The sequence below is a fragment of the Chlorocebus sabaeus genome, chromosome 2, assembly GCF_047675955.1.
Source record: "Chlorocebus sabaeus isolate Y175 chromosome 2, mChlSab1.0.hap1, whole genome shotgun sequence".
Classification (NCBI taxonomy): Eukaryota; Metazoa; Chordata; class Mammalia; order Primates; family Cercopithecidae; genus Chlorocebus; species Chlorocebus sabaeus.
Genome location: NC_132905.1, coordinates 5,007,226 through 5,030,850, shown reverse-complemented (window position 1 = coordinate 5,030,850; position 23,625 = coordinate 5,007,226). Strand labels below are relative to the sequence as shown.

At 46.2% G+C, this 23,625-nt stretch overlaps 1 protein-coding gene across 1 annotated transcript in view; it reads left to right on the top strand.

Moving 5' to 3' along the window:
- The first annotated feature begins 633 nt into the window (after positions 1-633).
- The window catches only part of ZNF831 (zinc finger protein 831), a 120,018-nt gene continuing 97,026 nt past the window's right edge, over positions 634-23,625 (top strand). The window contains exon 1 of the mRNA XM_008012577.3: positions 634-1,068. The gene's annotated coding sequence lies outside the window, so the exon portion shown is untranslated. The remainder of the gene's footprint in view (positions 1,069-23,625) is intronic.

The window sequence follows — 23,625 nt, the reverse complement described above, 5'->3', positions numbered from 1 at the left end:
GTCATTGTCTTTGTTAAGGGAGAGGAGGGGTCGGTCCTTTAAGGTCTTACACATTTTGAAAATGTTGGATTAAACAAAGTAAAACAAGATTCTTTATTGCAGGACTTCTCAGAGCCTTTACCTGGTAGTGTGCTCTATGATTATTCCAGAGCAATACAGGATGCAACATTTCCCAAAGTAATTTGACCACAAGACCTCTTTTCTTTTCATGGAGTATCACATTCCACTGTGTGCATAATATTCTGCGGGAAAAAGTGTCACCAAGATATGAAAGTACACCTCGCCCCACTTTGTGTTTGGCCATTTCTAAGGTGGCTTTGAAACTAGGAAGGATGAAAGATTGTCAGATATGGAAGCCCACACCGTCCTTTGGTTTGGTGGCTCTCAGTGGCTGGATTCTGAGCTGGACCCTGGAGGAGAGAAAGTCCTTCTCACATGACTGGACGTTCCCAAAGCTGGGGGAGTCAGTTTGGAAGACCTGACTTCCCTGTCCATGTGAGTGGCCATGGGAGGGGTGTGGTCGGAAAAGAGGGGGCCAAGGGAGCCCAGCGAGAGAAATGCCCACCCTCACCCTCCTCCTCCTCAACCGAAGAGGAGAGGTGCAAGGGGAAGGAGTGAAGAAAGAGAAAGGAGAACAGAAGTTTCCATTTGTACCGGATGGTTTTGTTTTTTTATCTGTTTGCAAATGTTCAGTGTAATGGTTTGAAACCCAGCCGTGTAGCTGCCGCCGCCCACACACAGAGCTGCCGTGGCACTGAGCTTCAGCAGGCAAACCATATCACCAGCGTCGGCCATTAAACCCGAGCCCACACCAGGGCAGGCTGCACACCTACCCCCGGTGTCCCTCTGCCACCCCCACCGCCCCGGCACCCCCGACACCCACCACCCTCCACACACACAATTTTTCTTTTTTTAAATCTCCAGCAGTCGGTTTTTCTCTAGAGAAGACATAAAGAGAAGCAGAGGCAGAGATGGGACGAGCAGAGAGAATGCTCCTGCCTCATCGGAGCCACCGGTTTTCGGGAGAGAGCGGCAGCCCCCACCTGCCTGTGGACTGAGCACTTAAAGGTGAGAGAGGACTTTGTGATTTCTTTGTGCACCTGGAGGTCTGGGATGCAAGGCCAGATGAAGGGATCTTAATCATTGAGCCTGGTCTGTTGCCTCCCGAGTGATTCTATCAGGCAAGCATGATGGATGATTCCTTCCAAGCACACGCAGTTATCTCTGACACGAGCCCCACTCAGGTCCCCGTGAGATCTTCTGAACCAAGGGGCTTCTAGCCCCTCCTCCCCACCTTTCAGTACAGCCTTGTAAACCTCAGATGTGGATGAAGGTGCCGTCCTGCCTTTGACTTGACCTGTTGATTTCCAACCGGGGCTGCTGGCCCTTCCTCTCTAGCGTGAGTAGTGACTCACACTTTTGGGGGCCTATGAAATGGTCCTCCATCCAAGGGGCTTTGGGAAGCCTGTTTCCCTAGTGGCCCCAAGCCCAGTAATCAGAAGCAATCAGACCCAGCTGTCCAGCTAATTTGTATAAAATAGGCTTCCTTCCTAGTAGAAATCAACAAAGTCTAAAATAGAAGGGACTGTAATAGGAAATGAAGCTGCAGAGTTCTGTGTGGAATGCAACAGGCAGGGACATCGGCATGGAAAATACTAAGTACAAATTACATGGCTGACAACCATGGGAGCAGGAGAAGCAGTGATCTCCTTGCTTATCGAGCATGTCTCTGGGTCGGAGGGGAGCTGAGTGGGAACATCATTTCTGAAAGGTTTAGACCTTTCACCAAGGAGAGGGAAAAGGAAGAACAACAAAGATGGAGAAAAGGGGGAAAAAGGCCGTAATATAATATACATGTAGAAGAGAAGCAGATAAAAAGCTCCAAATTCTGTGCAGTCAGGGGATGAATCAGTTAGTAAAGATCTATTTTTAGTTTCCAAGATCTGCTGTTACATTTTGCCTGGCATTAATTAATGTCACAGGCATGTTCCATGCACAGGCTCTGAAGGGCCCTTGCGTGTCACTGTAGCTAGAGGTGCCATCCCGTCTTGATGGGAGCTCTCCAGTCCTTTGGGGTCTGGTCTCTGACACAAACATGTGTCCAGAATGTTCTGCTCTCTGACCTTGTCCCCTCTGGGTGTATCCGTTAATCTCCTCGCTCTGGCCCTTGGATGTCTGGCCACTGGCCAAGGGAGAATTGCAATTGTTATACTTTGTTTTTTAAAAGGAAAGGCTGTACAAGCTGAAATTGGGAAAAGACAAAGATGTTGGATCATGGCTTAGAATTTAAAGAAAAGGCTTTGAGGGCCTCTTTCCCACTGCAAGGAAGAAGAATGAGGCCCCCCTCTTCTCCAAACAAGGCTGGTTTTGACAAATCAGATTTCATAACTGGAGAACATCTTCCAATATAGTTTAGGCAAAGTGTAATATGTTAGCAAGAACTAATTATATGACTGGGGTTGATCAGCTATTGGCTGAAATTGTGTGTGAGACTATCTCCAAAAAGCCCGTTCATATTTCAGAGGCGAGGCTGTAAATCTGAAGAGCAACTGAAATGCAGGCATTATTGCACGCCTGAAGCCTTGCTTTCTGAGGTGGTAAGGGGGGATTACAGGCAAGAATGAAAAACCCAAGGTCACATGGCAGCACACTGTTGGGACGGCTGTTTTTGTATATTTGTACCAATTATTAGATCAATGAGAAAGTATGACTACATCATGGACTCTAATTAGAAGAGATGTCCCTTATACTCTGAAATTTTTGAGAATATTCTCCTACTAACCTAGAGCCTGATGGAGCCATCGACGCTAATTGTTCAGTGCCATTGGTCAAGGCCAATGCATAGTCTTCATTTAGTTCCTAAGTCATTTGTGGTCGACCCATCCAAGACAGGGGCACGGACAATCTCGTCAGAGTAGGCTGGGAGGGTTTCCATGATGGAATGGGGCTGACCTCTCTGTTGAGGGGGGAAATCCAAGGGGTGCACATGAGTTCCGAGGACCAGTGGGAAAGTCCCTGTTCAGTCCTTGGGAAGCATCACTACCGCTACATTTCTGATGTTCTGAAGATGGGTTAGAACAGAGTGTGAGAGCAAGCAGGGTGCTGACCTTGGGTCTCGTGTCTTGAGGCTCAATTCCTTCCTCTCACCCAGCCAGGAGATTCAGAGGTCCTGCAGCCTCCCACCTCAGACCCACATACCTGGTGTGAGTTCTGCCCTCCTGACCACACCCCTGCACCTTGGACACAGCTTACCACATCCTTCCCCAAAGCATCTTGTGCCTTGGAGGGCAGGTGCCGTTGCAGTGTTCTGGGCTGGGGGCACTCGAGTTCAGCCCTGGCCAAAGGCCGTGAGGGGCAGAGCTAGGGGATAGTACCTCCATTGGTAATGAAGGTCTCCATCCCTTCCAGGCTGGCCATGTCTGTGGCCACAGATGAATAGGATGGGTGCCCACCTTGATGGGTCAGACAAGGTAAGGACTGTCAGACCCCATCCTCTGTTTGAGATCAGACCAGAGCTGCCATCAGAAAATCAACTGAAGATTAACCAACTTCCTCTGGTGCTCAAAACCTAGACTCCCTTTGCTGCTTTGCAATTTCTTTCTGTGTGTAGAGGTCTGATAAGCCAGATAAGATGAAGGAATGTTAATCCTTGGGCCCAGTCTGAAGGCAAAGTTCCAATTAAAGAAGATATGACCGTGGCCTGGGGCTGTGCCTAAGAAGGGCTTTGCTTACGTCTCTTTGTCTAATTTCTGTAATGGGCCCGTGTGGATGGCACCTTCACCAATACCATTTTATGGAGGAAGAAATGGAGTCTTATACAGTTCATTGTACTTTTTGCATTGTATCTTAAAGATATAAAACTTTAACCTTACACTCCATAATATATCTATTGATCTTACTATAAAATAAGATCTCCCTCCTCCAAAAAAAATTGTGAAGGAAAATGGTTCCCTCCTGAGTGAGTGCCAAAAGCCTGGGCTTAGCCTGTCGGAGAGAGAGGCTGCAGAGCCCCTGTGTGGTGAGCAGACGCCCTCCACAGGGCCCCCGACACACGCTTCGTGCCTGAACCTTGTCCCTGTGATGTTGACACTGTGTGGATGGCGGAGCTGGAACTTGCCCTGAGGGCCCCAGGGAATCTGGCAAGGCCCAGTCTCCACAGCCTTTCTTTGTGGAATGTTCCAGCTGGCCGGTGTGCACAGGGGAATCTGGGTCGAGGGCCTGAGGGGGGCTGTCGTCCCACACAGGGCTAAGGCTCTCCAGGGAGCCTCAACGGCTGGACCCCCATCCAACACCAGCGCCAGGGCAGCCCCCTTCGCCCTGCCGTGGCCCGCCTCTTCCTCTGTGACCTGCCACGGGCCTCACATCCTGAGAGAAGCCCTAGAAACGGGCTCTGTTGATAAAAACACACATACCCTTTGCCACAGGAAATGTGGCCTCACGTTCACAATGGTAACCACCAGGCTCCTCACAGAAACCAGAGAGGAACAGATTTTAGATTTTTACCTCAATTAGGAAACACATGTTCTCTCTCTCTCCTCCCCTCCCTCTCTCCCCTCAGCAAGTCTCAGTTTTCCTCACATGTAACCTCTGCCCTCCCTATTCTAGATTGGGAAGCTGCACATTTAGGAAATGGAGACTGTGTTCCTTTGAGTTTAGGTAAAAACTGTGAGAAAACAGGATATAAGTCGTAATGGAAACCAACGGGCCTCGGGTCACAGGTAGGGATGTCAGATAAAATACAGGATGCCCAGTTAAAATGGGAATTTCAGGTGAACAATGAAAACTTTGTTAGTAGAAGCGTGTCCCAAAGACTGCACAGGATATACTTATGCTAAAACATTTATTATGTCTTTGAAATTCAAATTTAACTGGGCAATCCTATATTTTTATATATCATGTGTGAATAGTAACCACAGCACAGGGGATCCACCATGTGAGACTCAGAACCAGCATCTGGGAAGAACATTGAGGCAAACTTCTCCATCCGGATTAATTCCTGATCTTCTGAGAATAACAAACAGCCCACTACTCTGTGGCCAGTACTCCGCGCCGGCACACGCTGACATTCTGTGGGCAGGGAGCTCTCCTTGAGTCTGCCCAACGGAGGTGTGTAGTTTTTTGTTGTCCAGGAGAGAAACAGAGGCCCAGGGAAGTCAGCGGGACGAGCCCGAGCTCAGTCAGCTCCCGGCCTGTGTCTCTGCATAGTACTCGCTGGCTGTGGGCGGGCAGGCAGTGCCAGCTTCAGAGGAGCAGTAATAACAGGTTAGCTTGGAAGTGCTCCTTGCAGAGATGGGAACGGCTGTGTCAACACACGCAAATGATATGCAAATACACTTGGCCTGCCTGCCCAGATGGGAGACCCATGAGCACAGCCTCCAGCCGTCCGTGGGTTTTCGATAGGGCAGGGGTACCAGGCTGATAGTGGCTGGGTCTCCTGAGAGGCCCATGTTCCCGGTGCATGTGGGCTGCTGGGACACATGCACACACTTGTCCTCCTGGCGTGGATGAGGATGCGAGGGGGCTGGTGTGGAGGTGGATGCCTAAGGCTGGAGGGGGTGTGTTGAGGCACTTGTGACCTGCCACCCTGATCTGTGTATTCCCAGCAAGCCACATGGCTTGTGTCTCCTGGGGTAATCCTTCCTGAGGCTCCAGCGCCCATCTCTGGACAGAAGGAAGCGGCCCTTTCCCTGGGCACCCTCCTGCTGAGAGGCCACAGGACTGCAGACCTTTGAGGAGAATAATCCTAACCACAGTGATGCTACCATGAGTGTTAACCAGGTGTTTATGATACACCCTACCCAGTGCTGAGCATCTTGTGCTTCATTCTCCCACGTGCCTGGGGTTCTTGTGGCCCTGACTTGAAGATGAAAACCTTGAGGCTTAGGAAGGTAAAGTAACTTGGTCACAACTGGTGAGATACGGAGCCAGGATTCCACCTGAGGGTGAATCACTGCCAGGTGAATGAGGGATGACTTTCTTTTTTTTTTTTTTTTTTTTTTTTTGAGACGGAGTCTCGCTCTGTCACCCAGGCTGGAGTGCAGTGGCCGGATCTCAGCTCACTGCAAGCTCCGCCTCCTGGGTTTATGCCATTCTCCTGCCTCAGCCTCCCGAGTAGCTGGAACTACAGGCGCCCGCCACCTCGCCCGGCTAGTTTTTTTTGTATTTTTTAGTAGAGACGGGGTTTCACCGTGTTAGCCAGGATGGTCTCGATCTCCTGACCTCGTGATGCGCCCGTCTCGGCCTCCCAAAGTGCTGGGATTCCAGGCTTGAGCCACCGCGCCCGGCCTGAGGGATGACTTTCAACACCAGCTCCTAGGCATGGACTTTCTGAAGAGAGCACTGTTTTGAAAAGTCCTTTATGGAGATTTGTAGTGCTTTTAGCTAAGATTGTTGGGGATTTGCGCTCTTAGAGTTAGCAGGGTTGGCCTCAATTACTGCTGCCGACTGAGCCCCATTTGGAGATGTTCTCCACGAGGGAACGCTGAACCTTCGGGAGACCCATAGGAGGTGGCTGCCCAGCCCCTCTGTCTAGCAGTGCAAGGGGAAGGTGTACACCAAAGGTGGGGCTTGGTTGAGTGGTTGAACATGCTGGTGTGGGGCCAGATAGCCTCGGCCACAGGTTGTCTTTGCCAGTCTCTGGCTGAGTGGTTTGGGGTGAGCTGCTTCACCGCTATCAAGCTCCTTTCCTCATCTGTTAAGTAATATTTGTAATGACAGCACCTTCCTCACACACCAGGTTTCACTGGTCTGTTGCCTGATCAGTCATAATAGTTATTACTCATTGCTGTTTGCCAGGCACCAGTTTAGGTGCTAGAAAGAACTCGCAATGAGAACAAAAAGTACAGCGCTCACTTTTGAAGATCTTAGGAGTCCAGAGAGCTAAGCTAAATCCACTACAATGTGAGACAGGCAGAGATTCACCTAAAAGTGTCACAGGGACCCTGCTGCTGAGGTTTGGGAGCGGGGAGATCACCACTCACAGGGGGTTGGGGGGTCCCAGAGGCCTTTGTTGAGGAGGCAGCGAGTAGGTGGACAGGTGGATTTTGGGTTTGTGGATCAAGAGAAGGAAGGGAATTCCTGGCTGAGGAACAGCATGAGCAAAGCGTGAAGGAGAACCTGGGGGCCTTCGGTTTGATTGGAGGGTGCATGCATCCATCCATGCATGCCAGGGCAGTGGGATCTGAGCTGGGGAATAGGGTACAAAATCCCTGCTCTTATGGGGATTGCAACATTAAGCAAGTAATGATACATTTAATTTTTTAATTGTAGTTGTGATGAGCACCCTGAATCTGAGCTGGTCAGGGAGCAGGCGCCTGAGGCTTCCCTGAGGACATAAGTGAAGCTTGAGTAGGAGGCAGTTGGGAATGGAAAGAGCACTTCAGGCCATAAGTACAGCTCCCCTGGGGCCCCTGACATGGGCCGGCATCCAAGGAGCCAAAAGGCCAGTGTGTGGCTGTGCTGCAGGCAACAAGAAGTTGGGCTTGGGAAGTGGCTGAGGAGGTGGGCAGAGGCCGGCCTACATGGGCCCTGCTAGGTGGAGGACATTACTTTGTCCCAAGAGTGATGGGGCTACTGCAGGGTTTTAGCTAGAATGGGGATGTGTAGGTGGACTTTTATGTCTAAAAAGGATCCCTCTGGTGGTGGTGGAGAAGGCTTTGTATACAGCAGGAGTGAAGGTGAAGGGAGGAAACTGGACTTTGGCCAGCTGTGGACCGTACAACTTGACCAAAATCCCACTTTGCCATCGCCACCATCCTCAGCCCAACACACTCAATACCTCACTCTTTCGCCCCTGAGCAGTGTCTCATCCAGTCCCTGTTCCTGAGCTCAGCACCCACCTGATTTCCCCACCACCCTTGCTGCTGAGCACACACACGTGCCTTGGCCCCCAGCCCACATGCTCTGTGTTCTTCCCAACAGAGCCAAATCCTGTGGAACTGGACCCGGAGAGAACAGGAAGGAGTCAACAAGATCTTAAGCCTGCTCCAGACCCCTCGCCTGACTTTTGAGAAGGTCAGGGCCCGATTCCTGTTTGTCCCTCCTCCCTGGGCTGGGCGCATCTTCCTGGGACAGCCTACCCCGGGAACGGAAGGAGTGGTAGATTGCCTCACCGAGGGAGTGAGTGCCGAGGCACACAGGGCCAAGTGCTTATTCGTGCTGGAAGCTGCCCTGGCAGCCTAGGTGCCCCGCTGCCAAGAGCTGATTGGAAGGCTGGACAGACATGTTCAATGGTCCTGGGGCCTCACCAGCACACCCTATGAAGGGCAAATGGGAATGGGGGCTGGCGACCCCATCAAGTTGAACTCCAGGAGGTCAAGGACAGGGCAGGAGGGACTTTGGCCAGCATGGTCTTGGAGAGGGAATTACTGTCCTGCTACTTCCTACTGTAGCAAACTCTTTGAAAAAGCCACAGTAATTTTTGCTCTCCCAAAATAGCTGAGAGATTCCATTGGACAATTGCTTACCAAGTACCTACCTGGAGCTGGGCTAAGAAAGAGAAATTTTCATCTACTCCTTCAAGGAGCGCATGGTCTGGTGAGAAAGCCTGATGTATAAACCAGTCATTACAGGGCACCGTCCTGTTCAGGTGGTGAGGAGTGACTATGGTGGCACAGGACCCTAGAGGTGGTGGAGACTCCTGCAGCCTGGCAGGTCGGTCACGCTTCACAGAGGATGCTAGAAAGAGTTAGTCGTAAAAAAAGTGCAGCTCTCACTTTTGAAGATCTTAGAGTCCAGAGAGCTAAGCTAAATCCGCTACAATGTGAGAAGAGCCAAGATTCACCTAAAAGTGTCATAGGGACCCTGCTGCTGAGGTTCGGCAGCGGGGAGATCACTTCTCGCTGCGGGTTGGGAGATCCGGATTTGGTTTTCCCATGTAGGATTGGGGAAAGATATACATGAAGAGACTAAGTGCTTCTCCAAGAATACACACATGCTCATTCACACGTGTTAGTAACCCGCATAGAAGGCACACATAACCCTGTTGGGACGGGACGCAGGTGGTCCAGTCCCAGAGCAGCTTTACGAACCCCAGACTCAGAGCAGCAAGCAGAAAGCACCATGAGAACTCAAGCTTTCTGCTCGAACCCTGTGAAACTGAAGCAGGCTCCACCTCAATCCCTTGCGGTTGGTGCCTCTTTTCCTTCCACTTTCCTGCCGTCCTGCAGCAACTCCAGTGTCCCTCTTCTTCAGACTCCGTGAGAAGTTCCTCCTTCCACTCTGCCCTCGCTGCTTCTCTTGATGACTTTCTCTCAGAGACAAGTCCTATGCCACTTGGAACAAAACTTCTCCTGTGGCCTAACCCCTGTGTCATCTGTCCCTGACATGCTGCCTGGCTTCTCTCCTGGCTCTGCCCACTTTGTGGTGACCCTGACAACTCATGAGCCTTCTGCTGGTTTCTGCATCACAGGGAAGAGTGCCCACCTCAGCGCCTTGGCACTCACCGCACCCTCTGTCTTTCGCCCTTAGCCAGATGTGCCCGGGGCTGAATCTTTCTTATCTCCCAGGTCTATCTCCATAGACAGCCTCCTACCCCTCCCCTGTGACTCATACCACTGTCTTCCTTTTTCTTCATTGCAGTGTTCTCTAAAATCACTTCACTCATGTATGTATTTTCCTATTTATACCTGTCTCTCACACTGAAATGTCAGCCCCGTGAGGGCAAGGGGGCCACTCCCTTATTCTCCCCCAGTCTTACAGCTCTGAATGAAACTCGGGATGTGCTGGGGACTCCGTCAGTATTTGCTGGACAAGTGAGTAACTGTTGAATACAGTTTCCCTGACACCTGGAAGGGATAATGTCTTCCTCTTTCATAGCTTTTTTTCATTACCATCTGCCTGTTTGGCTTTTGTCATTATTTCCCAATCATCTTGATTATGCATCATACAAAAGACTATAGAACAGTCTAGTAAAGGCAAAACCTCTCAGAGGTAGGAGGAAGGGGAGGAAGAGATTGGACAAAGCCAGAACACTTGTTAGCAGGTGGGAAAGCAGACAAGGCTGGGCACATAAATGCACTCATATTTTTGTCTGCGTGCACCTGAGTCTGTGTCTGCACATACATGCCTGGAGCACTCTGATGTGAGTGGGAGCAGCTGGAATTTGGTGTTTTGGGTGACTGACTGGGCTCTGGTGAGATGTAGGTCTGTTCTCATCTTGCTCCTTAGCTGGTCAACTTTTCTTGCTCTGTGATCTTTAGAATGAGGGGGTAGCAAATTGGTTTTAGCTCAGGTGTCAAATCTTACTGGCAATGATTGCCTTGGAAGTCCAGGTAAAGCTGGCTTCCACTGCCCAGCACAGCAGGGAGAACCACTGGGGCCAGGCTGCACTGTCCACCCTGAGTGTAGGAAGGAAAGAGGGGGCACCGTACTGTGATGTGGCTGTGTTAGATAATCCCCGAAGCACTGTTGCTCTAAAATTCCAAAAGTCTCCGCCGCTTTGGGAACGGTAAGAGATGGGTTGGAGACCCTGAGTGAAAGGAACAATTCTCCTCCTGTGGGAAGACTTCATCTTCAGAGGCTGGCCTTGAGACATGTGCCAGAAAACCCCTCCTAGAGAGGAAGAAGTAGGGTCCACCTAAAGGGTACATGAGGAGTTGTGTGCTTCCCCTCATGCTCAACTGAAGACTGAAATTCCCAGCACTTAAAAGCGAGTTCTGTAAAAAGTGGTCTATATTTAACATACACTGTATGACTTTAGGGATAAATATGCGCCTGTGAGACCATCAGCACCATTAAGGCCGTAGACGTATTCACCTCCCAAAGTTTCCTCTTGCCTTCTTTATTGTTATGTGTGGCCAGAAAACGTAACATATGATCTACTCTCTTAGCAAATTTTAAGTACATGGGCTGGGTGCAATGACTCCCGCCTGTAATCCCAGGGAGGCTGAGGCAAGCGGATCACCTGAGGTCAGGAGTCCGAGACCAGCCTGGCCAACATGGTGAAACCTTGTCTGTACTAAAATAGAAAAAATTAGCCAGACGTGGTGGTGGGCGCCTGTAAACCCAGCTACTCGGGAGGCTGAGGCAGGAGAATTACTTGAATCCAGGAGGTGGAGGTTGCTGTGAGCTGAGATCGCACCACGGCACTCCAGCCTGGGTGACAGGGTGAGACTCTGTCTCAAAAGTAAATAAATAAATAAATAAGAAAAAGAAAAGAAAGAAAATGTTAAGTATGCAATACAGATACTCCACTGTACACTAGGCCTCCAGAACTTAGCCGTCTCACATAACTGAAACTTTGTACCCTTTGACCCTCACCTTCCCCATTTCTCCTTCCCTACTCCCTGGTGATCACCACTGTACTCTCTGCTTCTATAAGTCTGACTGTTTTAGATTCCACATAGAAGTGACATCAGATAGCATTTTTCTTTCTCTCCCTGGCTTATTTCACTGAGAATAACGTCCTCTGGTCCCTCAATGTTGCTGCAAAGCAGAATTCTTCAAAGGCGGAATAAACATCTCAACGAAATGTTTTTTTTTTAAAGAAGAAAGAACTTTAAAAAAATTCTTTAAAATTTTATTTTTATTTTTACTTTTTATGGGCACATGGAAGGTATATATATTTATGGGGTACGTGGGGCATTTGGATACAGGCACGCAGTGTTTAACAACCACTTCAGGGTAAATGGTGCATCCATCACCTCAAGCGTTTATTATTTCTTTGTGTTATAAACATTCTGATTATACTCTTTTAATTTTTAAATGTACTATAAATTATTGTGGACTGGAGTCATCCTTTTATGCTATCAAATTCTAGCTTGTTCATTCTAACTATAGTTTTGTACCCATTAGCCATCCCCACTTTTCCCCCCACTCCCCTACTCTCTATCTCCATGAGTTCAATTGTTTTAATTTTTACCTCCCACAAATGAGTGAGAAAGAAGAAAACAAAATTAAAAACTAAAATGAAAGCAAGTCCTACTGAAAGTGTGGGGGTGGATCCCTGTGCTAAGGGAAGAGGAAAATGAAGCCAGGCTCGCTCTTTCCTCCTGCTGTGGCTGGGATTCTGAACTCTGGCTTGGGAGGCGAGTTGGGTGGTTTATCATTTGAGCCCTGCCTCCTTCCAAAAAGGATTTGAGGGGACTTATAGTGAGAACATACCCAGAGGATAGACAGTGGGAAATAAAGCCAGAGTGAGAGGTCAGAGGCCACCAAAAGGAAGAGAAAACCAAACCCCAGGAAGAGCCAGGGTCTCTCAGGCCAGGACTTGGACTCAAGGAACAGTCATCATTTGGTTTCATAAGGACAAAGGATTCTTGGCTTGGAGAAGAGTTGGCAGAGGCTAATATACAAATCTGTGTTTAAATCTGTTTATTGAAAGTTTTAAACATATTGTTTTTGTAAATACATCCAACAGACACTGATTAGTCAGCCCCCCGAGTGATGGGTGTGGCAGGGTCCCATCCCTGGCATTTTGTTCCCCATCTGGGCCAGTAAGCTCTTCCCTTTAAAAAAAACAAATAAGAAAGCAAACTCCTTACATAAGGAACTTTTGGGGCTACAAGGAGGGGGAACCAGCTTTTCTTGTAGTAGTTGAAATACAAACATTTTTTCTTTCTGGTCTGAAAAATTAATCTACAAAAACAGTAGGTGACACCAAAGAAATCACTTCAGGTGCTGAAAGTGATTTCATTTTCACACTCTATGATTAAAAGTCGGTAGCCAAGTGCTCAGAGCCACATTGCATCTTCCTAAGTAGGAATATACCACGCCCTGCCCTCCTCTGGCTCTGTTTCTGTTCCTCAGGCGCTTTCATTATCTGTGTGATGTGGTGAGACTGGCCCGCGGCGACAGGGAGCTGCAGAAGGCAATTACTCCAGGGGAACATTGGGCACTGAGAGGCTGTGTGCCTTTTCCCCAGGACGCCATAGTCACAGCCTGGTGTGCGCAGGAAACCAGCTTGATGGAGCCATCTCCGTCAACGTGACGGGAGCATTTCCAGAAAGTGTCCGGGGGCATTTATTTCCCAAACAGTCTGTGCTGCACAGGGAGAGGGGATGAGGCCGCAGGTCAGTGGAGGTGACGGGAGGGCAGGATGCAGGGAGCTTGTTTGTGGGTCAGGAGGACACTGTCTTGGCAAAGTTCTGCCCACTCTGTGCCCACTGAGCCACAGGGGACGGCGACGTGGATCATCCGTTTTCTCTTTCTCACTTAGCCTTCCCCGGAGGAGTTTGGGCTGGAGAAATCGACCCAAACCCAGGCCGTCCTTGTTGCTCAAAGTATCAGACCGTTCAGACCTGCAGGTTGCAGGCCCAAAGGCTGGCATGCAGCCCCCAGGGGGAACTTTTGTTTGGTTTTTAACTTTTTACCTCATTTATTTGACATTAGGAGGGACTTTTTCTTTTTAATAAACTTTTTCTTTTGGAATCATTTTAGATGCACAGAAAACCTGCACAGTTAGCAAGAAATTCCCACGTCCCTTCAGCCAGGACCCCCCGTAGCATCTTACGTGCCCATGGGGCGTTTGTCACAGCTAAGAAACGCATGTGGGGACATTCCTATGAACTAACTCCAGACTTTATGTGCGTGTCACCAGTCTATCAACTGATGTCTCTTTCTGTCCGAGGATCTAAGCCAGGGTGGGTGGTCACTTTTCGTATCACTTTTTTTTAAGTGCCATAATCATGGAGTTATTTTAATGAATATTACAAAAAAATACCACATCAATTATTATAGCTTGGGACAAATGAAATGATAAAAGCAAGTCAATTTGAAGAAGTGTGTTATGAAAATAAATAAAGATGACATGGTACAGCCCTTTACTTCACAGACCCCACCAAGAAGCTCAGGCTTGCTGAACACCAAGCAAATCCCTAATGAAGTCCTGGTGGGGCTGGGATAAGGACTAGCAACCCAGTACCCCTTCCACCGCCCAACAGCGCCCCTCTTCCTGTTTAGATGCTGCGGAAGGGAGGAAGGATGTGGAGAGGAGAGGAACTCTCAGTGGGAATAAAGTTTCCATTTCAATTATTCAACTGATCCTTGACCCCCATTACTATGGATAATCAAAAACTGGGTGGATGCATCATGGCTTAAAAACATCACTGAAGTGGCCCTGAGGATGTGCAAGCAGATAATTGCATGGGGTATTCATCCAATGACACTCCAGGGGGAGGTGGTTTTCTATATGCACGGAGACAAGAGCAGTGGCCCTCAGCACAATGTCGCACATCTGAGGAGTGTTCCTTCCTGAGGGGGCTCCTTAGGTACAGCTTCCTGTTCCCTAGCATAGGGCTGGTGGTGATCAACCTCTTCTGACAATGGAGAGAGCATACAGAGGATGTTAGGGGAACCAAACCCCAAGAGGGAACCAGCTTCGTTGGAAAGTGGAGTGCGTGCCTTCCCAAGGCAGGGCATTGCTGAGCCCCAGAGAGGAGCCCTGGGTTCCGCTGCTTCCACCGTAGCACAAGGTGTGACAGCACCTGCATTGGAATATAGACTGTGCTTTGGAGCCTTTGGCCTCAGCTCCCACCTGGTGTGTAAGTTTGTGGTCTCTCCAGCAAGTTCAGGGAAGTGAGGGAGTTGCAGTTCTCTGTCATTCAGAAAGTGTGGACTGAGGGTTGGCTCTGTGCCAGGCCCCGTGCCAGATGCTGGCTTCCATCATGAGACCAGGCACAGCCAAGGCAGAGACGAACATTCCTACAGTCACTCACGACACCAGACTCCACAGACCACAGAATGGACGGATCCACAGGAACGAGAGACAGGCTGCCAGGTGCCCAGACCTGGGGAGCCTCTGGAAGAGGAGAAAGGACCACCCATCATGGCTGACCTTGGGAGGACTTGGGTCTTCACAAATTGTGTTCCTTGGTATATACAAGAGACACAAGACACAAGAAATATTCATCTATTCCCATTCATTGATTTGACACATACTCTTGGGGCCATGAGTTCGATCCTCAGAGGAGAGTCATGATGATGGAGGGAGGAAGGATGTGGTGAGGGGCCGTGCAGGAGCCCAGGGGGCTGGTCTTATGGCTGCTCTTGATCGCACTCCTCTGAGGCCCCAGAGGTGCTCCTTCATCCCCAGCTTGCTTGTGAGGCTGCGTCAACTCCCCAAGCCCCCGTTTACTGCTGAGACCCAGCCAGACACTTAGCCCTGAGTGTGCCAGATGGCTCCACTCAGGGTGCTGCTCCAGCCCCTCTCCCTGGGGCTTCCTGCCACGTGACTGCACATTGGGGGTCTGGAGAAGGGCCCAGGGACTGAACTACAAAGGCGAGGGGTGTCCCTGCTCCTCCTGACCGCAGCTTCTGCACAGGCATGTGTGTTTGATGATGCAGAGCCGGAGGGGCATGGCCGATGAGAGAGTTATCCTTTCTACCCGTGAGTCTCCCTCGGACACACAGGATATCTCATGTCTCCTCCTGGTTTTCCTGCTTTTTTTTTTTTTTTTTCTAGCTGCATGAGGTAGTTTTGTTTGAAAGAACAGTCAATGCAGACTTCAGTTTTCCGAATGAGGGTTGCTCTTGGCAAGTGAGAGAGACACATCTTTTTGTTTGTTTGTTTCCTTTGGAAAAAAGGGCCTGAGAAAGCAAGTTAACAATTCTTTGGAATTATTTTTCTTTTTCTTTGGTGACTATTGCCACATGCTTAGTTCATTGGATGCCTTTTATTTCTTTCTCTTGCCTGATTGCTCTGGCTAGGATTTCTAGTTCTATGTTGAATAGAGTGATCAGTGCCATGTCTTAAAAATAAAAACTAATTCAAACAAATCCATGTTGAACAAAATATCACCATTGCTTTGTCAATTGCAGTGGAAATGCTCATTCTGGGCCCTCGGGAACCTCTGGGGTTACATGTGGAGGCTCTGCAAACACTTGTTCCATCCACATCTGTAGGAAAACAACCACCCAGGCTTTAATTCTTACTTCCCTGCACAGAACAACCTCATCTCTAATGCAATGGTTTTTGCACACCTACGTTTCTGGGCAGCAGGCTCTGTTGATAGGTAGTTAGGCCAATAGTAACAATTACTAAAGAGCTGAGCTGTGGCTTTTTTTTTTTCTCTCTGCTTCTATCTCTTCCTGTTTTCTAAGGGTTGCTATTGTGACGTTAAGTAATGTATAGGAAATAATTTACTTCCTATTTCTGGGCCATACCAAGTTTTATCTCTGCTTGAGTCTCTTCCAGGTTGCTTGAAATGGTGCTTTTCTCAGTTAAACATGGACTTGACAAAAAGGCCAAGCCACAGGAGGCTGCCCTCTTTTATTTTAGTTTCTAAGGCTCAGGGAGCATCTCTCTGTTCTCTGAGATGCTGCCTGCAGAGCAGGAACTGGGAGAGAACACTAAAATGCCCTCTCAGCAAAAAGTAGCGGGCTCCCTACAGAGAGTGTGAGCAGGTCCTCTTGAACTCATCTCTCCTCTGCGGGGCCAGCCCCATGGTCCTTTCTGGACCTGTGGCTGTCTTCTCTGGGCAACCAGATCAGTGTGTTTGAATCAGAGCATCACTGGCTGAAAACACTCCACTCTTTACAAAGGTATGTAACATGCTCCATGACATAAGCATATATAAAATGTCAGTTAAAAAACAAAACAAACTCTTTTACTCTGTGTTCTTAATGATATATTTATCTTCAAGCACGCAGTTAAAGGGAAAATGCTACGTAAAACTGTGTGACCCAGTTCAAGTAATTCTCTTGTGTGCTTAATACCGCTGTAGATTTTGTCAAAATATTTGCTACAATTCATAATGGCTGTCAAAAACCAGGTCCACAATCCACGTTCTACTAAACAGAAAAACATTTAGAAGAAAATTTATTGCTTTATAAACTGTTTTTTTTTCCCCGATGATGGACCTAATTAAACTGAAAGTGTGAATTGGTTAGAAACATATTAGCCCAAGTATTTGTGTGTGTATATATATATATATATATATATATGTTTTATTAGCCCAAGTTTTTATTTATATATAATATAATTGAAATATCAAGATATTTGATAGAGCTACTATTTATAGCAATTCTACTGATCAGCCACCCAAGGGTAGCATTTTTCAATGAGATTTACAAGGGCCAATAGACCATGTATTTATACACATATCTGACTTCCCAGTGTCCAAAATAGCAAAGAACTAGAGGCTATCTCAGATCAGCCATGGAAGCCATGCTCTGAGAGGTAACGTGTTTCTCCTTTCCCGTAGCAAATCTTTCTGTAAGAATGAAACCAGAGATGTTATCTACCAAAATGCAACGAGGGACAGGATGCAACTTAGAAAAATGATAACATTAGCTGACTGGGAAAAACAGAATCAACGTCAGGGCCAGTTTAAAATAATATGCCTTTTAACCACCCTCGCTTTATTGCCCCAGCTAAGAGCAAGTATTTAGGACCATAGGCTAATATTAATCAGAGAGAATGCTTAGGTTCTGTAGCAATGTTGGGTCCTGTGAGATGTGCTTCCTTAGCTGTGCTTCTGCTGGGAAGCTGGGGAGGGGTGGTCATGAAGGAGGAGTGCCATGTGAGCAGGATTACCCAAAAGCGCCTGCCTAGGGAAAATGGGCTCACCATCAGGGGCCATGGAGTTACCAGCTAGAGAGACTTTTCTCCTGGTAGAGACCATGAACACCATGTACGCAGAGAACCAAGACTGTAAAAGGGAGGTAGGGTAGGCTGTTTGGTTAGAGGGGTGGGGCGGGAACAGACACAGGGAGAGTCTACCATGTCTGGACAAATCACATTTATAGTTTTATCCAATCCTTCGAACAAATGAACATGAGCCCCACTTTTCAGATAAGGAAAACACAGCGTGGAGAGTTTAAGTGAATTATTCCAGGTTACAGGGTTTGTAGGTAGCAGAGCAAAGGTTCAAAGGCAGGTCTCATCTCCAAGGTCTGGGCACTTTACCCACCGTGCTGCCCGTCTGGGTGTGGCACGGCGGGGAAGACTGAGTTATGCTGGAAGGTCACACTCAGGGATTTCTGCAGAGCGACTTTGGGGCATAGGTAGAAGCTTGTTCTCAGCACTGGCTTGTCACCAAGTGAGAGATCTTTGCAGATTTTCATTGCTTTCCTTGTAGTTCCTTTTTTTTTTTTTCCTTTTTTTGGAGCTGTAGTCTCGCTCTGTCACCCAGGTTGGAGTGCAGTGGCATGATCTTGGCTCACTGCAACCTCTACCTTCTGGGTTGAAGTGATTCTTCTGCCTCAGCCTCCTGAGTAGCTGGGGTTACAGGTGCTCGCCACCACACCTGGCTAATTTTTTTGTATTTTAAGTAGAGACGGGATTTCGCCATGTTGGTCAGGCTGTTCTCTAACTCTTGACCTCAGGTGATCTACCTGCCTCGGCCTCCCAAAGTGCTGAGGTTACAGGCATGAGCTACTGCGCCCAGCCCCTTGTAGTTTCTTTATGATCACTTTGTATTCATAGCAATGTTGGAGCTTTTCCAGATATGGTAAATGGTAGTGATGTCAATTTTCCTTTGAATATATAAGGGTACATAAGGAAAAGTGAGTTGATATAAAGAAAATGAAAGGAAAATGGTCTGTGCGGAGTCAGTGTTTCTCCAAGGATAGGCTGTGGTGCTCATGGCTAGTGTCGGTTCTAGATACACTATGAAGGCTGCGGTAAATAACATTGACTCACACACTGGGAAGGTTGTTCCTGCTTTGATTCTATTTGTGTATTTATTATTTTTATAAATTAGCCTGTTTGTTTTGAGATCATTGCAGATCACCTGCAGTTGTAAGAAAAAAATACAGAGATCACATGTAGTTTTTACCCAGTTTCCTCCAACAGCAACATCTTGCAAATCACAATCAGAATATTGACAGTGATACAGTCAAGATACAGAACATTTCCATCACCGCAAGGATTGCTTGTGGCCACCCCAACTCCCTCCTGCTCTCTCCCTCTCTCTGTACCCACCCCACCCCTTAACCCCAAGCAATCACTAGTCTGTCCTCCAGTATTTTATAATTTGTCATTTCAAGAATGTGATATGAATGGAATCATTCAGTGTGGTGTGTAACCTTTAGGGACTGACTTTTTTCATTCAGTGTAATTCTCTAGAGATTCATCCAAATGTTTCATGTGTCAACAGCATCCTCCTTTTCATTGCTCAGTAGTGTTCTGTGATATGGACGTACCACAGTTGGTTTAAATATTCATCTGTTGAAGGGCATCTGGGCTGATGCCAATTTTTGACTATTACAAATAAAACTTTAGAAACATTTATGTACAAGCTTTTGTGTGAACATAAGTTTTCATTTGTTTGAAATAAATGCCCAAGAGTGCAATTACTGGGTTGAATAATAGTTCTGTGTTTGATTTGTTAAGAAACGGCCACCCTTTTTTCCAGAATGGCTGTGCCACTTCACATCCACACTGAAATGGATCCTGGCAATATGGGGAGTGTTTCCAGATCCTCCCCAGCATTTGCTGTTTCACTATTTTTTATTCTAGCCATTCTGACAGGTGTGAAGTGATATTTTATTGTGGCTTTAATTTATATTTCCCAGGTGGCTAAAGATGTTGAACACCTTTTCATGTGCTTATCTGCTGTCTGTATACCTTTTTTTGGTGATAACTTTCTTCATGTGTTTGTTCACTTTCTAACAGGATTGTTGTTGGATTTTTTTTTAACTGTTAAATTTTCATAGTCCTCTATAGATTCTAAATATAAGTCCTTGTCAGATATGTTGTTTGTGAATACTTTCTCCAGATCCGTAGCTAGCTTTTTATTCTCTTAGAAGCAGGGGTTTGCACAGAGCCAAAAAAATAACTTTGATGAGGTCCATTTTATTATATTTTCCTTTTATGGCTAATACTTTCTGTTTCAAGTCTGGGAACTGTTTCCCACTTTAGATATCCTAAAGATTTTCTCCTATGCTTTTTTCCCCTAAAGCTTTTACAGTTTTCTATTTCACATTTAAGACTGTTTTAACTATTTTGAGTTAATTTCTATGTAAGTAAGATGTGAGGTTTAGGTCAAGTTTTTTTTTTTTTTTCTTTTTTCTTTTGCTTATGAAAGTCAATTGTTTCAGCATCATTTGTTGAAACAGCTACACTCTGTCTACAGAATTGTTTTCAACCTTTGTCAAAAACCAGTTGGCTGAGGCAGAAGAATGGCTTGAACCCAGGAGGCAGAGGTTGCACTGAGCCGAGATTGTGCCACTGCACTCCAGCCTGGGTGACAGAGCAAGACTCCATCTCAAAAAAAAAAAAAAATCAGTTGGGTATATTTATGCAGATTGATTTCTGTTTTTTGTTTTTATTATTATTCAGTTCTACTCATGTGTGTGTCTATTCTGACAATACAGTCTTGATTACTTTGGCTATATAATAAGTTTTCAAGTTAGGTAGACTGATTCTTTACACTTTAATATCTTTCTTCAAACTTGTTTGAGTTATTCCAGTTGTTTTGCCTTTCTATATAAATTTTAGAATAATCTTATCTGTGCCTACAAAAATATCTTACTAGGATTTTGATAGGAATTGCATTAAGCCTATATATCAATTTAAGGAGAATTGACATTTTCACTATGTTGCATCTTCCAGTGCATGAACACAATATGCCTCTTTATTATTTAGATTTTCTTTGAGTTAGTTCATCAGTGTTTTGTAGTTTTCAGTGTATAAGTGTTGTACGTGTTTTATTAGATTTACAAATACATATTTCGTTTTTCATTTAATTTTAGTTTTCAATCATTCACAGCTAGTGTATAGAAATGTAATTGACTTTCGCATGTTGATCTTGTATCCTGTGTTCCTTGCTTCACTCACTTATTAGTGCAAGGAAGGTTTTATTTTATTTTATTTATTTTTATTTATTTGTAGATTCTTTGAAAATTTGTATGTAGACAATAATCTCATCTGCAAATAGGGATAGTTTTATTTTTTCTTTTCCTGCTTGCAAATCTTTCCTTTCCCTGTATTTCTTCCTTGCTTTATTGTATGGTTAGAACTTTCATCTTCTGAATGAGAGTGATGAGAGTGGACATCTTTCTTTTTCCTTATCTTAGGGAGAAAACATTCAGTTTTTCACCATTAAGTATAATGTAAACTTTGGTGTTTTGTAGATGCTTTTAATCACATTAAGAGATTTCCCTCTATTTCTATTTTCCAGCGAGATTTTATTATGAATGGGTGTTGAATTTTGCCAAAAGCATTTTCTACATCAATTGATATAATTACGTGATTTTTCTTTTTACCCTGTTAATATGGTGGATTACATTGAATGCATTCCTGGAATCCTTATTCAAGGTGTATAATTTTTTTCTTATCACAGAATTCTATGTGCTGATATTTTGGGAGACGTTTTGAATCTGTGTTCATGAAGGATATTTGTCTGTAGTTGTCTTTTCATGCTGTCTTTGTCTAGTTTGGTCGCTGGGTAATACTTAGGTGCTTAAAATTAACTGGGAAGTATTATTTCCTTTTCTGTTTTCTGCATAAAGTTGTGTAGAATTTGTGTTAATCCTTCTTTTAAAGTTATAATTCTCCACATTAGGGCCTGGAGACTTCTTAGTAGGGAGCTTCAAAATTGCAAATTCAATCTGATAAATAGTTATAGTGTGATTCTTATGTGATTCAAATGATTGTTTCACATTAGGTGGATCATGGTAGTTTGTGCTTTTTGAGGAGTTGGTCCACTTCATCTAAGTCATCAAATTTTTGTGAGCTGAGTTATTTACAGTATTCCCTTGAGGTCCTTTCAATGTCTGCAGGGTCTGTAGTGATAGCCCCTTTTCCTTCCTGACATCGATAGTTTGTGTCTTCTCTCATTTGTCCTGCGTCGGTTTTCGTAGAGATTCTAAAGACCAATTTTTGGCTGGGCACAGTGGCTCACACCTATAATCCCAGCACTTTGGGAGGCCAAGACGGGTGGGTCACTTGAAGCCAGGAGTTCGAAACCAGCCTGGCCAATGTGGTGAAATCCTGTCTCTACTAAAAATACAAAAATTAGCCCAGGGTGGTGGTGCGCACCTGTAATTCCAGCATGTTGCAAGGCCGAGGCAGGAGGATCACTTGAGATCAGGAGTTTGAGACCAGCCTGGCCAACATGGTGAAACCCTATCTCTACTAAAAATACAAAAATTAGCCAGGCGTAGTGGCGGACAATTGTAATCCCAGCTACATGGGAGGCTGAGGCAGGAGAATCCCTTGAACCCAGGAGGCAGAGGTTGCAGTGAGCCAAGATCATGCCACTTCACTCCATCCTGGGCAATAGAGTGAGACTGTCTAAAAAAAAAAAGACTAATTTTATTAATCTTGTCTAAGAAAAAGCTTTTTGTTGATTTTCTCTATTATTTTTCTGTTTTGATTTGACCAGTTTTTTCCCCTACCTTTATTATCTCCTTTCTTCCACTTGCTCTGGATTTATTATGCTTTCCTTTTACTACAGTGAGGTGGAAGTCTAGAGTCTTGATTTGAAACCCTCTCTCTTTTCTTTTTCTTTTTAAACAGTTAATAGCAGTTTATTTTAAAATATTTTTGTGGGTACATAGTAGGTGTATATATTTGTGGGGTACATGAAATGTTTTGATACAGGCATGCAGTGTGAAATAATCACATTGTGGGAAATACTCCTCTTTTCTAATGTAAACATTTAGTGCTATAAATTTCCCTTCCAGCACTGCTTTAGTTGTGTGCCACAAATTTTGAGATGTATTTTTGTTTTCACATATCAGTGTATTTTTTGATTACCCTTGGGGCTTCTTCTTTGACCCATGGATTATTTAGAACTGTGTGCCATTTCATTTTCAAGTATATGAAGCTGTCCTGTTATCTTTCTGTCGTTGATTCATAGTTTGATTCCACTGTGGTCAGAGAACATGCTTTGTATGATTTTAGTTCTTTAAATTTGTTGAGGTTGATTTTATGGCCTGGAATGTGGTCTATCTTGATGTAACAGTCTGAGTCCAAACAGGAAGTGGGAGCCATACAATAGGCTAAATGAGAGAAGCTGATGATAAGAATTAGTAACTATAATGAAGAGGGACTGTAAGACATAAGGGAACTCCATGTGGCACCGTAGGATTGAGATTCAGCTTCTCAACTGAGAGAGATAGCTTCCAGTTCTCCCAGCAACAGCACATGTGGAAGGAGTCAGACCTCCTTGGAGGAGATGTGATTTGGCCACTGGATAGCAGAGGAGTTGGCTGGCTTAGCGAGACTGAAGCTTATCTGGAGTTGCTGGGCAAACAATGGGCAACTTCCCGGAGTACAGGTGGGAGGTGGCAGGCAATCTGCATCCAGAGACGTGGGGGTGTTTTGGGAGTGTGGCACTAGTAGGACAGAAGTCTCCAGAGCTCCCAGAAGGACAGTGTGCTGGCTGTGTCGTTGCAGAAGGAGCAGATCCATGTGAACCCCCCAGCCACAGGCAGGCTGTGCAAGAACTTCGGTTTTTATGTTGTGGGGGCTGCAGACAGATTACTGCTGGGCTGAGGCTGCAAGGTTGCAGAGGGAGTGAGTCCTGGGGCCTGTGGCTGGGAGGGGGAGCTCCATGGCATGTCCTCATACACACACCACTGGCCCTCTCCTGGGCCCCTCCTGGAAACTGCAGGAAGCCTCTTCCTCCTGCAATGACCCTCCAACATCCTGTGTTGGAAAAACTTAGCACTGTGTCCACTTTAAAGGAGAAAAGCTTTAAAAGTTTGCATCTTTCATCATACAGCATGTATTGAATG